The sequence below is a fragment of the Falco naumanni genome, chromosome 3 (assembly GCF_017639655.2).
Source record: "Falco naumanni isolate bFalNau1 chromosome 3, bFalNau1.pat, whole genome shotgun sequence".
Classification (NCBI taxonomy): Eukaryota; Metazoa; Chordata; class Aves; order Falconiformes; family Falconidae; genus Falco; species Falco naumanni.
Genome location: NC_054056.1, coordinates 18,271,986 through 18,287,645, shown reverse-complemented (window position 1 = coordinate 18,287,645; position 15,660 = coordinate 18,271,986).

Sequence of the window (15,660 nt, the reverse complement as noted above, 5' to 3'; positions counted from 1 at the left end):
CAACAGTTAGATGTGGTTTAACAACAAAGACATCAGTTTAATGTCATCCTTTGGTAAATTACTGACCAGTTACTAACATGCACTGAAAGAACACATTGCATCTGCCAATCTTTATTCAGGGGTCCGGGTGCTAACTTAAATAATGCAGTTTTGCGTTTTCTCTGGTTTCTGTGTATTTTTGTTCCTGTAGAAATAATGCTGCACTGAAGTATTTTTCCTCCTGGGCATTGTATAAAGATAACCATCTGTGTTCCCTACAAGTGATTCCCACTTGCTTGTTGGCGAGTTGTTCACAGGAGTAAGAGACATGGGCACTGGAGGTGAAATACAGCACAGGGCTCGAATAAATAGATTCTCTGCTTGTACCACAGAGTGCAGTTCTGCTGTCTGCACCAAACATTACTGGAAGCAGATGTGCTGAGGAGCAGAGTGCAGGGACACAGTATGAATCCCAAATGGCATTAGCTGATCTTGTTTGTGTGGCTTTGGAAGACAGAAAGTGGTGGCGGCCGCCCTGGAGCAGTGCAAGGTGAAAGCTCAGGGAAGGAAATGGATCCCAGTGAGATACCGGTCACTGGCAGATTCTTCCAAGTGACACAAGCAGACTCAGAAACTGCAGCCTGAAACGGAGCTGACCATTACATGGTGTTCCAAAACAAGCAGCTGTGTGTCTTGTCTGTCTGACAGTAACTTTTTCTTTTTGCAAATATATTGAAAAAGCACGCACTGGCATTCCTGTGTATCTGTTCTACAGTTTGAGAAAATGCTTCTTCGTCCTAGCTGTAGGTTCCCCCCGTACACCTACTTATGTCAAGACACTTTAAGGTAAAGGTTTGAGAGTACATAAATGCTGAGGTCAGTATACTTTAAATCATCTAGCATTATTGGAGCCAAATGACTTCATCTGAACTTACTTCAGTCAAAATCTCAGTCCAGTTAAAATATTTCTGTAATATCCATCTAAAATTGGCTTAGGCTGTGCTCATTTATGCTCTTACTGTGTTAAAGCAACAGAGGGGAAACATTACCACTGCAAAGGGTTTAAGTGCGTGGTGCCTAGTACTCTTTAGTTTCTGTTGTAGTAGACCATGTATTCACCCTCCTTTTTTTCAGTGGCAGTAATTTCTTTATCTACTGTTATGGTTCAAAATTCCAACTTGGCTATACCCTCAGGTGAGTAGGACAGCATCAGAGTTTCATGAGCAACAAAATTTGCCTCTGGAAAAACAAAAACATACAACAGGCTTTGCCTCAGGAAATTTAAGCTAGCTGTAGAATGAAAAGCCACTAGACTGAAATGAATAAGTGAATGGTGACTAGCATATCTGTACTCAGCGTTGTTTATGCTACCAGATCCATTTTTATTTGATCAATGAGAAATAGAAGGAAATATAATATTAATTTTCTAATGTTATTACTTTCATGGGAATTTTCATTTTTAAAAATTGTAATGATCATATAAAATCTTCCTTTTGTTGTTTTGATCCTTTTATTACTGATGCTTTCCTGTTGTTCAAGAAAAAACCAGCAATGTTCTTGTCTAGAAATGCTTTACTGATGTTATTTTCTTTTGTTCAAAAACACTTACCTGACAAGATTAGACTGTTGGACAGCTGTGATACTCAGGTATGCAATCTGAAATATTCTGGGAGTGGCAGCTAAAAGGAGTTTGAAAAACAAAGTCTATTTAAGACAAGTCCTCATGGCTATGATTAAGCCAGCTGAGAAATCCAAAATAAAAGTAAACTCTTCACAAAATTCAATGAAGCTGTGCTAATGGGACAGCTGAATTATCTTGCTTTTATTAATAGCTGCTCTTAATGGGCTCCTGAGGCACCCTACAGGTGAAACACAGCTGTAGGAGATGTAGTCAGCAGAGCCTAATTGCCTAATGCAAACGAAAGCAATTCAGTTCCAGCTTCTGACACGGATGGGAATTCCTTTCTGTTATTTATCATGGGGGAAGTAGAAGTTCTGCAGTCACTCCAGAACTGTGAGAGGATATGAAGCAGAGGAGAAAGACAGGATGGCAATGGATGGTATAATAGCCGATAAGAAATAAGGACTGGAAGATTCAGTAAGAAAGCATTTTCCTACAGCATACACCAGTATGAAGATCCACCTTCTTGAAACTAATGGAGTTACAGTAAGTTAATAAATAAGAAAGCATCAAAGCTATATGCATTGACATTTGATCGCATTTATGTGGACTTTCCTTGCAGTAGAATACTAGTAGCAGTATACTAATTTTCCTACTGGTAGAAAACTGTTCTCATCTTTATGAATCTTGCCTTCACCTTAAAAAGAAAGTATGGTTTCTTGGGTCCCAAGAGAATTTTCTGTGAGGCATGACTCACCAAATCTGCAAAGACATGCACCTCCTCTTTTGCACACAGGAGAAAAACTTCTTTTTTGTGGACTTTTACTATTTCCCTCCCCCATCAAAGTCTGATAGTGTTATATGCTCCTTCAGCTGTAATAACTGAAAAACAAGATCACAAATCTTAAGATGAAAGGGAGGGAATGGCAAAAGATTTCTTCCTGTCACACTCGCTTCTGTTCTTGGCTTCGGTCTCTAGCGTTACAGACCCACCATCACAGACCCACTGTGAGGCAGGAGACGCGCTCCAGATGTAAGAATCAGTATAGATCTGAGAAAGAAGAGCACTGGTTCCCGGTAAGATAGAACTATGAAGGGGCATCAAATCATGAAGTGTGTGCCAGAACCATGGCTCTAGGCCCAGCTTACTGCATGCTTCTCTATTTCAGGGCATTTCTTGCCATTTCACACAAAAATAACTTGTCCAGAGTCTCGCTGTGCTCTTCTTTTGCCCTGTGCTCACCATCTCCCTGTTTTTCACCCTGGGTGTTTCCAAGTTTCTTCACTACTCACACCGCTTATACTGCAGCTTCCTGCAATACCAAAAACCAGGGTCTCTGATTTTCCTTCATTCATATCTTCTCTCATTATGAGCAGCTCAGTAAATGAGTGTCCTGTGGTCATACATTGGCAGCAAAAGCTGGGGCCATTCACGCTAAGAACTTTCCCTAAAACGTGAGAAAGTAAGAATAATGATATTCCGTTAGTCATATACATCCAGGCTGACAGAACCTGGAATGCCAGCAAGACCTGAGGGTGGCTGGCTAGCTTTTACTGTACATACTGTGTAGTTACTTCATTGTTAAGTAGCGGCACTGTGACCACTGCTGCATCCATGCCTCGGAGGGACAGTCATGGGCAATACCCGGTGGTTGCTCAGTGTTCAGGGAGATGCAAAGGAAGAGTAAGCCTACACCTGCACGATGGTTCGCAGCCATCGCGGCAGGGAAATGTGCTGCCAGTGTGTGCAGTGCAGTCCCTGGGGTCCCTCAGGGAAACATTATGGACATTTCTCACTCCCTGGCCTATACTCATCATGCTGCAGTTAGTAACAAACCTTTCCCTGAAACAAAAATTTGTCAGAAAATACTGAAAAGAAAATACAAGAAAAAAATTTATTGATCCAGAACACCAACACTTTTGTGTTTCTTGGCCTCTCAGAGTCCTGGCAAGATGACCCCACACACACCTTGGGGGTGCTGAAGTGTTGGCATCGGCTTCGTGGGTCTGCAGGTTCCGGGCAGGCTGCTGCAGTTGCCCAGAAAAACTGTCATTCCTGTCAATTCTGATTAATAATTTGTTAGAAAAATACTGATAGCTACATGAACTTTAAATTCCCTGAGCAGCTGCAGGGTACCTGGGGCACTTTCCTTAGAATTTCAGGTTCTGAAAATAAAACTAACTAAAATGTCAGACCTGTTCAGACCAAGTGTAAACAAGAGTAAGCAAACCCTGCTTTTCAATGAACTCAACAACTCCTTGCACTTCACACCTCCTTCGGCACAGACTGTGTTTTAGTAGACAGTTTAGTCTAGACACCAACATTTTGAAACTTACTCAGTCTCTGATATGCTAAACTTTAGCTCACTTCTTTCTTCATATGTTACTGTACCAGAACAACGAGTTGTACTTGAATAGAGATCTGTTGTAAATTAGAGGTATTGCGGGATGCATGTTAGGGGACTAACATTTTGAATTAATATAATGTAAGTTTGTTTTCCAGATATTTCTGTTCCTACTGATCAGTGTAATTTCATTTATTGTCCTGTGTATTGCAATTACTAATAGGAAATCATTGTTTTCTACTATACCCCGTGGAATGATGCTGGAGCACTTTGATTCTTAATTAATTATGACTGCCAAAAATGAACTCAGTGCAGAGCAATCGGTATCAGACCAATTTGTCCTACTCACCTGCTGTTTTCAAACAGGCTAATGAAAAGAGAAGTGGAACCTGAGTCCCACTCAGGTATTACTTTGTTTCAGAATCTACTTCATTAATAGCTCGGTACTGAAAAAGCAACACTCACAGCAGGGGGGGAAAGAAAAACAATTAGTTGTGCTTTCAAATTCTTTTTTAAGGCAAAGTATTTCAGCATTAATAATAATAAATCAACTCAGAGAGTAAAGACAATGATTACTTGGCATATGATGACCATTTCCATCTTTGTTATATACAACCTGAATTATTTTTAAAGCAAACTCAATGATAACCATAATTCCGAGAGGACTAAACTGCTTACTAGAAAATGTTTTACTTGAAAAAATCTGGTGAGTGATGAAAATATTAAAAATTCTGAATTACTGATCTTGAATGATTCAGAATAAATTATTTGTTTTGAACAGTAATTTTCATTTTGCATTTGTTTTACCATATGCAAAAACCTGAGGCTAAGTAACTTGGAAAATTAAATTTTTAAGGCCATTTTTCTTTCTGGTGTGAAAGATTTCAGGTTTATCAGAAATTACTGTGGTTTTCTTTTTAAAAATTTTGTATAATTTTTTTTTAAATTGTGATTTCACCCAAATCAATACTTTTTTTCTTCTATTCTAGTGATGTAGCCACTGAATAAACAAGAAAATATTTGCATTGCTCTAAATGCATCCTTTTAGATACCAGTAGAAAAGCTACAAGCATGTTTGCTGCTGCAGTTGAATTTTATCAGGCCACAAACAGCAGTCAGGCTGGAAAAATGCAGTACTTTTGAGTTTGAACACAGGACATAATAAATGTTATGAAGGTGCAGTTTGACATCACTCCTCTCTACAGTGATGGCAGCCCTTAAGTGGGAGAGAAAATAGTTTTACAGATCAGTATGGATACCAGAGGGCCTGGCCAGAAGGGGTTGTCTACCTCAAGATCAAAGTTCTGAACTAACCCCACACTTAGGAGTTTTGGGCTAGGATGGTCACTAAATTGTTACAAATTTAGGAAAATCCTGATCAGAGCGGGTTAAAAAATTGTTGTGAGTGATAAAGATCTGGGTTTGAAATTATACTAATGATAGTAATACAGAATGTGGCTAATGAAATAATCAGACAGGTAATGTGCCTACTGCAAACAGGGCTTTGCAGCTACCAAAGCCAGGACCACGCAGTACAGGATGGAGACTTCCAAGCCAGTAGCTGGGTGTTGTGATGCTGTACTGCATTAGAGAACATAGAAAGTGTCTTTAATCACACCCAGTAAGTCTGTGACAGATTCAGCTAAATGAGCCAGTAAGTCTGTTCCTTATACTCAAGATCTTATATGCAAGTTATTTGCCATGAACGTGCCAAGAGCAGAAACATAAACAAATGTGAAATATTGCTCAATGATGTGTATCCTATGGTAACAATGTTATTTTGTTTCTCCAAACATCATCACGTTTTTACTGCACCTCTAGGTCATATTTATGAAGTACTTTCCTTAAAAACCTTCATTTTTGGCTGAGCTTTTGAAGTTATTTCCTTAACTATGCTAAATAAATTGATTTCATATATCCCACGTGGTGATTGCAAGGAATTTCCATAACTTACACCCATTCCTTCATACATGATTTTAGAATGTGGGGTCTTTCCCTTGTTCTGTTATGTGGTTTTTTTAATTTGTTTTCTTTAGCTATTGGATTTAAATAACTGAAAGCAAAAGCAAGCATTTCCTAATAGCTGGATTAAGGTAGCTCTTCTTTTTCCCTTCAGTTTTCAATTTCTTGTTATGTCAATATTTTGTTTGTGTTGTAGCCCTTACAGAATCTTCCTGTGTATAGCTATGCTCTATGTTAAAAAAAAATAGAAGCACAGAAGAGCCCTCTCAAGTGTTTTCAATACCAATTAAAAAAAAAAAAGAAAAAGAAAAATAGCCCTAATTTCTAGATACCTCTACGATCCCAGGCAAAAGGTTACCTAATTCCACAAGTAGAAATACTGCTGTCTGCCTTCCCAGAATCTCATGTGCATAATAACCATTTGCGTTTCTGCCATGAGCTATCAATCTGTGTTAAAAACATGTTTTTGATAGAAAGTATTTTAATGGTCATGTTGGAATGTACATGTATTTTCAATATGAAATCAAGTGCAATGAAGCAGATTTTCTGGGAAAAAGACATAACAGTAAAGTCAAGGTCTGTAGTATTTTTTCTTTTGAATAGAATCTTGCGGTTTCTGCTAAAACATGCCAAATATGCCAGATAACAATATGACTTCTAAATGATAACATGAAGGGGGCAAAAAAACCCCCACCCAAACTCCTATAATTAAACAGATCTTTTTGCTAAGTTAGTATTCCTCACTTCTCTGTAATATCTTTGGTGGAGTGGTCACTGTATTAGATTTCCTAAAGCAATACAATTTACAAAGACCCCCAAGAGAGAAAAGAATGACCGAGATTATATTAAGCTTTGTGTTTGATATATGGGAAGTTACTCATAGCTGTAAGGAAGAACAACATGTAGAAGCAGCTTTGTTGTTGTTGCATTTGTTACGTTGCCAAGATTAGAGTTTACTGAGGATTACAGTTCAGTCTGCAAACTAAAGCAATGCCTTATTTGATCTAAAATAAGATCATACTCTCATCAGTTCAAAAGAAAATACGAGTCATTTTTATATAACTGTGAAATTGCGAAGGGATTGCAAACAGTGCTTCTGAAAACGAGTTTTCAGCTGATACCATTTTCTTGGTAGCAATTGATTGTAAACTTTTGAATTGGTAGAAATCAAGCTTTATCTCCCTCCTTAAGAGAAGCAAATGTGTATACCACTCCCTGGTTAAAGATGCTTTAATTTGAAATGTATTTAAACTTAAGTTGTAATAGCTTCCAATTTAATACACTTAAAAATATGCAAGTGATATTATGTTACAGAAGCTAGTCAGAGAAAGAAAAAACCTGAGGAACTTTAGAGGAACTGGCTTATGATGAAAGTCTGTTGATTGAAGCAAAGTGTTTGACTGTGGAGGCCAGGGATCTGAACTCATAGAAGTTCTAAGTACTCATTCTAAACACTCATAAAATTCTAAGTAAATCCTATCATCTTTAGGATAGGTTAGATGTAATAAAAATATAATTTTATTTTTATTTATAAAAATAAAAAATAATTTTGTCAACTCAACAAAAACCCAACCAAACAACTCTGGCAAGCATGTAGCAGTAATAAGGATATAGAATTAAAAAAAAATAGAAAAGAATGAGAATATAACATAAGTTGAAATTACAATCTTATTTAGAATATTTTGTTCACTATCTGTAGCTTCACGTTCTTCTCACTTAATTGTAAGAGTATCATTGAAATGGCTGAATTATTAAAGTAGACCCCCCCCTAACCCTCCAGAAGGTAATTAATTTTTGTTTTGGAATTTCCGGAGTTTCCCTATGGATAGCGTGTGTCTTTCCACTGAATGCAGAACACTGAAGTAAATACGGTCTTAACTTCAGTGAGGTACATAATGTAAAGTGCAATGAACCTTTGTCCAAATCCAAAATACTGAAGTGGTAACTCAGAATGAGGCAGCACTGTGGAAGCTGGGAAGCATGGGGAAAAATCCTGCATCTAAAGAACAACTAGAAAGAATGATATGGTTTAAGAGGACAGTGAGTAAGAGGGTATATGGTAATTGTACATTGTAAAATAACACTGGAAGTAAGTTGGAACCCTTTGTTCTTCCTATCACATAACAGGAACAAGGAAACATTCTGTGAAATTGCAGGATAATAAATTTAAAAGTCATGCACAGAAAAAGAAATAAAATCAATAATTACAGTCCTAGAAATTAGAGGTGGGAACAAAAAAGAGGTTAGTCAATGCTCGTGGGTGCCACGGTATTTGGAATAAATAATAAAATCACTAAATGCTCTGTTCTGTAAATCTAAGTCCTGTCTTTTAAGAACTCTCCAGGCTTAAACATTTATTTTGTGAACGTCTCTTGCTTATATAGAGCCTAATAATTACAAATATTGTATAAACTCAACCCCTGCTGCTGATTTTAGATATTTTTTTAAACTGTGTTGTCCGTACACTACTGCGTTCTATTTCAGAAACTTTCTGACCTTTCAGAAACCTCCCCTATAATGAGAAACTGACACTGTTTAGCTTCCTTTTCCTTTGTTAGATTATTTTCTAGGTCACAAAGTTTCACGTGAAGTGTTAGTCATGAGCACTGCTGCTAGAGCTAAATGTGCTGTGATTATGAGAATAAGGAAAGGTCACCCTGCTTCCAGCCAGCCCCCTAGCTCTCTGATGGTGGCCGATACCTGTGGCCTCGTAAGGAGTTCGAGAACAGGATAAGTGTGCATCTGCTGTTTTTTCCTGGAAGGAAACTGTGTATTTGTTGCTGGAGTTCTGTTTGATTTTTGTTTCCAATTCCTATGACAATTTTGAGCAGCCTGCAGGTTTTGAAGGTGCCTTGGAAGTAGCTAGCTGGTATTGATGACTTCTTTCTCTATAGATCGTGTAGTCTAGAGAATATCAAAAGAATTTCAGTGACTGACTTCCACTGAGATACTTCTGGGCCTCTTCCTCTTTCCTCTCTCCCACTGCCTGCAAACCATTATAAACATGCTCCCACTGATACAACCGAAAAGTGAATATGATTTTATGAAGATTTTCTTATAGTAATATCATCAGCTGAATTATGATACACCTTTACACATAAAGAAAGCAAAATTTAATCTGCCATAATTTATTATGGGAGAGAAAGAAAGGGCATTTGCTCAAGAGAAAAATGAGAAATAGATGTTTACTATGGAGATCTATCACCACTGTTAATCAACAGTATTCAATCTTATCTCAAGATTAAAAATACCAGTATAAATAAGGAGATGATATGACAAGCAATTTGAGTCATCCTTAAATCTAGTGATCAGCATATAGTATCCAAGACTGCAGTACCCTAATGCAGTATGTAGATCCGAATTCGCTAACACAGATCATTAGATACACAACACAGATACATTTTTATCTCGCAGTGTTTACATTTTGATGGCTGCTTTTTAATGCCGAAAGGTTATATATGATTCTCAAAGTGACACAACATACATGTTGTGACATTACCTTTTCTCTTAGTGATTTGAGAGCTCCGTGCAAGTAGGGCCAGAAAGCCAAATTCTTTCCTTTGAATCATAAATACATCATCCCTGAGGTTTAAAAAGATCTCTGGTTTAACTGAAGAATTGGAATTGTAATATGTAGCTTGTATTGAAATCTGTACTGGATGCCAGTCTGTAACGGGTTACGTAGCCTGTGTCTGGCTTGGTTGCGAAGGTGCTTGTTGCTTCAGCCCTGCCTGGTGGGGGAGCAGGACGAAGGTAGTTGGTGCAAGGTCACTAGCACAAACACATGATGCAAAGTGATGCAAACCGAGTTAGGAGGAACCCAGACTCAGTTGGTGTAGAAGGAAACAGAGAAGTCATAAATTGTAGTTTGTGTGGTTTCTTTCAGATACAGAACGCTGCACTGTTGAAGAAGCATTCTTTCTGTCTCTCTCTTTCACAGAATATAGCTGACACTTAGTTAAAATGAAAATAAAACTGGTCATGTGGAAGTAGATCAAGGACGTTTTCTATTTGTTTAAGAGGGAAAAAAGTAAAGCATGTGGAATGTTGAGATCATAATTTAAAAATTTTCAGAAAGGGCAGTAAATATTATTTTACTGAACCTCAATAAGAGAAGTATTAATGTACCGCTCAGTGATTCCTCTTTTCATAGTGAAATTTAGATGAAAGATAATTAATAAGCAGAAGTAAAAATTAAAACAAATACGCACTGCTTCCTACCTGCATTAATATTAATGTCTAGATCAATAAGTCTGAAAATTTCTCTGGATACCTACAATAATAATGCTTGCTTTGATAAACACCTAATAACTCTGGAGGTCACAGAAGGAAAAGGTGAAGCAGGACATTTATGAGGTAAGGGACACAGTGAAAAGTTGAATTTTGTTGATGCCCATGTGTGATGTTGACTTCCCAAGTGTGGCATGAAAAAAACCCTACTCTTTCAGGGAAAACTTTGTGGAATATGTTTGTAATTTGTGAGCTATCTTAACAAAATCTTAGTGCTTTATTTCACTTTTTCTGAATTTATAGTAGGCCTACTGTTTATGAATCATTATCAAATACAGTCCTGAGAGGAAAACTTTTTGGCAAAAAAAAATCAGTAGTAGATTTCTCCATTTCAAGAAAATTGGGCTTTCAGTTAATTAAATAACAGCCCTGTATTTTTTTAATAAAGGATTTTTTAAAATATTTAAAAACTAATTTTTCTTTTGCAGAAGATGATAGAAAAGATGGAATATTTGGGAACACTGAGTAAAAGCATCCCAGGTTATTTGCTTATATTTAATTTCAGTTAAACTGCTCACCATTGCCAAAAGGGAAAGATTTTTGTGCTTTGGCTTGTGTCTACTTCTTCCTCAATTCCCTGCTCTGGGACAGATGGTGCCTATTTCTTCCCTTGCCCAAGCTGTGGAGCTTATTGGACCTTCAATGGACCTGTTCAGCTTAGTAACTCAGTAGAAATCTATTCTGGTATTTTTTGCTGGGCTATGAGAATGATGTCAGGGACAGTTCTGTTGACTGTTAAAGACAGCACAAAGCAAGTGGCAAGCTGCGGCAATGGGGAAGCAGAAATGAATACCAGCCTCTCATTCTAATGATGAGATCACTGACGTACTGAATGGTTGAGGTTGGAAGGGACCTCTGGAGATCATCTGATCCAGCTTCCCTGCTCAGCCAGGGCCACCTACTGCTGGTCACCCAGGACCATGTCCAGGCAGCTTTTGGACATCTCCAGGGGTGAAGACTCAGACTCCACAACCTCCCTGGGCAGCCTGTGCCAGTGCTCGGCCACCCTCACCATGAAAAAGTGTTTCCTGACTCTCAGAGGGACCCTCCTGTGTTTGTGCCCACTGCTGCTGGTCCTGTCACCGGGCTCCCCTGAGAAGAGCCTGGCTCTGTCCCTTTTGCACCCTCCCACACGGATGAGATTCCCCTGAGCCTTCTCTTCTCCAGGCTGAACAGTCCCAGCCTCTCCTCATGGAGAGAGGCGCCAGTCCCTTAATATTAGTTGAGTTCTCAGCATTTCTGCTTCTCAATAGTAAGATGATAGGTAAGCTCACCACATCATTTGAAACCGTGGGCTCAGTTCACTGAAGCAGCTTAACAAAGCTTGATGCCTGTTCTCAAATCCAACTCCACACTTTCTCACGTATCTGAAAATCATATAGGAAATCACAGTTCTTCAGGCTGGTCACAGTTCTCCAACCTGATCATAGCAACTTTGCTGACCGTGTGGTTTTCCCAAACGGTCATAAACTCTGGTTTGGTTTAAAATGTCCATTTTTATGAAGACTTCTTTTTAAATAGAATGGTTGGCTCTATGTGTGGACAACTAAATATGTTAAAAATTCAAATAGCTAAATCTATTGAGCTGTCAATTTTCAAAAAATGTGAACCTAATGAAAACTAATTTTGTTTTCACTCAGCATAAATATTTTAATTTTTTTAAGCTAATAATCATGGGGGAAATCTTGCCTCATTTGTTAGTGCATGCCATGCTGCAATAGCATATATACCTGGAATTTTGTCATGTATAAGCAGCAGAGTTAGAGGTACAGAGATGATGTACGTATTTTAGGACACACAAATATTTACCACAATTTCATGCAGGAATACCACATTCTCAGTGTTCTGTTTGTCAAGGTGTTAAGCTATTGTTTGTAGACTGCAGTGATCTGTGGAGAAAACTGCTACTGAAAAAGGGGAGAGACAATCAGGCTGGAAGGAGGTCAAAAGAGAAATACCTCAAGGGTACACTTCAGGATCCATCTTGTTTAATATTTTCATTAGTGCTTTTGGCATCCACAACTGATTGCTGATGATGCGGAGTTTGGAGTCACCATCCATAGAAAGGAAGATTGCATCGGAAGGACTTGCTGACACTGAGGACTTGTGTAACATTAGCATAGCGAAATTCCAAGCTGTGAAATGAAAGACCATGCAATAGCAGCAAAACAATCACCTGTGAGCTACAAGCTCATTCACTGAAAACCAGTGGAAAAGGGTAGGATTTGGCTACGTTACTTGATTACAGGATGAGTATTGCAATGGGTTCTGAGATGCGGCCATAAAAACAAATGCCACTCTGGAGTGTCTTGGGCTGTACGTTTCAGAGATGAGGAGGTACTGTGGCCAGCCCGCAAGGCTTAGTAAAACCTCACCTGTGTGTGTGCGCTGCTGAGCTCTGTTAAGAAAGATTAATTCAAGCTTCTTTCCAGAGAAGGACTGCTCAGGCCATTTGGGACAGCCTGTCATATAAATGCAGATATATGTCACATAAATAAAGTTCAGGTTAACCCAGTTTGGGTTAAAAGAATGCTGAAAAAGAGTATGACTGCTTTTACAGGGTAAAAAACATCAGCACAAACAACAGTAAAGGGCAATGCTCACACAGCAATAAATAGGTTGTGAACTTTCTGATGAAATTTAGGCTAGAAATTATATGAATATCCCTAATGAGCAGAAAGTATTTGACATAAAGTTTTCAAGACAGCGGGTGGTAAATCTGTTCAGGCAGCACAAAACGTGTGTGGAAGTCCATTGTCCCAGGAGACTGTGTTTGGTGACCAGGGCAGCCCTCAAGGTCTTACCTTCCTGTACCTCTTTTCAGTATTATCTGCATTTCTGTGCATTTTTCTTCACTTTGTAAGACTGGGGTACAGTATGTTAATCTTGATGGTGTCCTAAACTGAGATTTGTCTGGTGAACAAGTACCAGAACAAGTTCAGAACGAGTACCTCTGATTTTCGTATCACCTCTGCTTCAGGACTGCAGCAGACTGAAAGCAGAAATGGTCTGTCAAAATCTCCAGCAAGGAAACAAGGAAAAGAGTAGCAATGTGCAGCCGAGGGGCAAGTGATAGGATGGAATCCTTAGTCCCAGACACAAATTCTCCAGCAGCTCCCAAAGAGGTGGTGCATTGCTATGTCACTGTGTTGAACCGTGCCTCTGAGGTGACTACAGCAGCTGAAATTCAGAAAGCTTTTCCAAATGACTTGTTTACTGTGTGGATTCTTATTTTCATGTAGCAGATGAAATTAATAACTCTTCTCTGCAACTGTGCACCTTATTTTTCTGTATTTCCAAAAGTGTGACTTTGGAGGAAACGGCAGTTTTAAATACATTAGTCTGACAAAATCTGGGTCCACTGCATAATTTTATTTGTACAGCTTTATTCATGAGAGTAATGTTCTAATCAGTTCCTTTCTTGTTTCACTTTAAAGTTATCATGATAAAGTTACCTTTTTTTCAGTATATTATTTCATTTTAAAAAGAGTTCTTGAAAATTCAGTCATAGTAACTCTGGTTGAGGCTTCCAGATGCCAGAAATTTGCCAAAGCAGTTTGATGTAGTTAATTATTAAATATGATAGTGTCAAATTATTTTGCATGTCTGGGAAATATCACTCTTCCTGTTTACACATTCATTTACCGATCTTAGTTTACAGCTGCTATTTTGGTACTGTGGAAGTGCATGCCATGTATATGCTGCACCTTGTGGCCTTTGGAACTTCAGTAAGATAAGCAGGAATCCAGTTCAGATTCCCTCAATTCAAAGTAGAATTTCCTTGAATCAAAGTAAATCCTTTCTACTTCAAAGAATCTCTGTTACTTTTTACACCTGCAGCAAAGGACCACCTCTTCCCATTCCACTCCACTACTGTTCAATTGACTGCAAAACATGTACTGCCTGCCTTTTAAATTGACATTTGAATACCGCATGCAAACATCTTCAAATTGATCGTAACTTCTAGCACACTTAGTGCAAACGTTTCAGTACTAATGTAATACATGTTTTTAAAAGCCCAAACTGGCTGAAAACCAGTTTTCAAAAAATTTTTCCCCAAAAATGAAGTTTCCACAATTGTTTTTGCTTCGGCACAAAACAAAATTAAATTGGGACCGTCGTAATTTCTTCTAAGTCAGGGTCAACATCAGAGCATTCACCTGAAATATGAGATTCAAGATCTTGCCTTTGCACCAAATTAGGCAGATTATTGATATTATCACCAGCTCTGAAGTTTTCCCTTCCTTTGTGGCTTTGAGCAGGAATACTGTTCTGATCATGTGATGATTTCCTAAACCATGATTCATAAAAATATGAGTGTTCTAGTTAAATGTGTTGATTTCAATCAACTGTAATTATCCAACAAAACCCTCCACCACCTCTAGTGCAACATTCTTAAGTATCTGCAGGATTTAAACTATGCATCAACAACGACACAGTACTGACTGTTACCTCTTTTTTTTGTTGTTGATCAAATGGCCATAATCAGTACCTTAAGCCATAACTTCTGTTGGCGGCTTTTGTTTCTATCATAATTAATTAAATTATTGGACTCTGGTTTACCTGATTTAAGTTCAAAGTAACTGCTAATTATTACACGATTATCGTTGCACGTCAGCCAAGGTTCACTGTTTTCTTTACCATAATTTAGATGAAGGGGGAGAAAAAGAAAAAAAAAAAAAAGGAAAGAAAAATTTTGCCGCCGGAGAATCTCAGCTGCCCTCTACAGCTCTTCCCCCGGAGGGCTGCGGCCCGCCCGACGGCAGTGGCGGCTCTCGGTCCGGCCGTGCTGCCGCGGGGCGGCATCCTGAAGGCAGGCGCCAGGCCCCGGGAGCCGGGGCCCGTCCCGCGGTGGGGCGGTGTCGCCCCCAGAGCTGGAGCGGCCCCGGGCCGCGGCGGGTGCGCGCAGGGACTGGCCTTGCCGCGGCCCCGCGCCGCGGTGGGACCGGCCGCGCCCCTCGGGCGGGGGTCCCCGCCCCACAGCCCGCGAGCGGCGGGGCGGGGGACAGGCTGCACCCGTGCGCGGGCTGGGGGGCTCCCCACCTGCCGGGATCACGGGCGCTTCCGAGCAAGTCCTGGGTGCCTGCCGAAAGGGGAGCTGGGGGGGCATCGGGAATTCTGTCGCTGCTGTAGGTGAGGCCCACCGGACCTGCCGATGTGAACGCGCACACATTGCGCTAGATAAGGCAGGCATGCACCGTGCATTTCAGAGGCATGGCACACGGAGAATCAGGAGATTCCCTCTCCACAGGTCAGCCAAAACTTAAGATCAGGAAGCGTCTAAGCCTAGATACAAACCCAAGAAATAAATGTAAAAATCACACTAGAAATTGAAACTGTTCTATTTCGCTGCCTTTGTTATTGAAGGGTAATTTGCTTTTCCCCTAATTTGCTGTTTGTTTTGCTTTCCCTCACAGGTTAAATTACAGAAAGCTGAATACCCATACACAGAAGGCACGCACT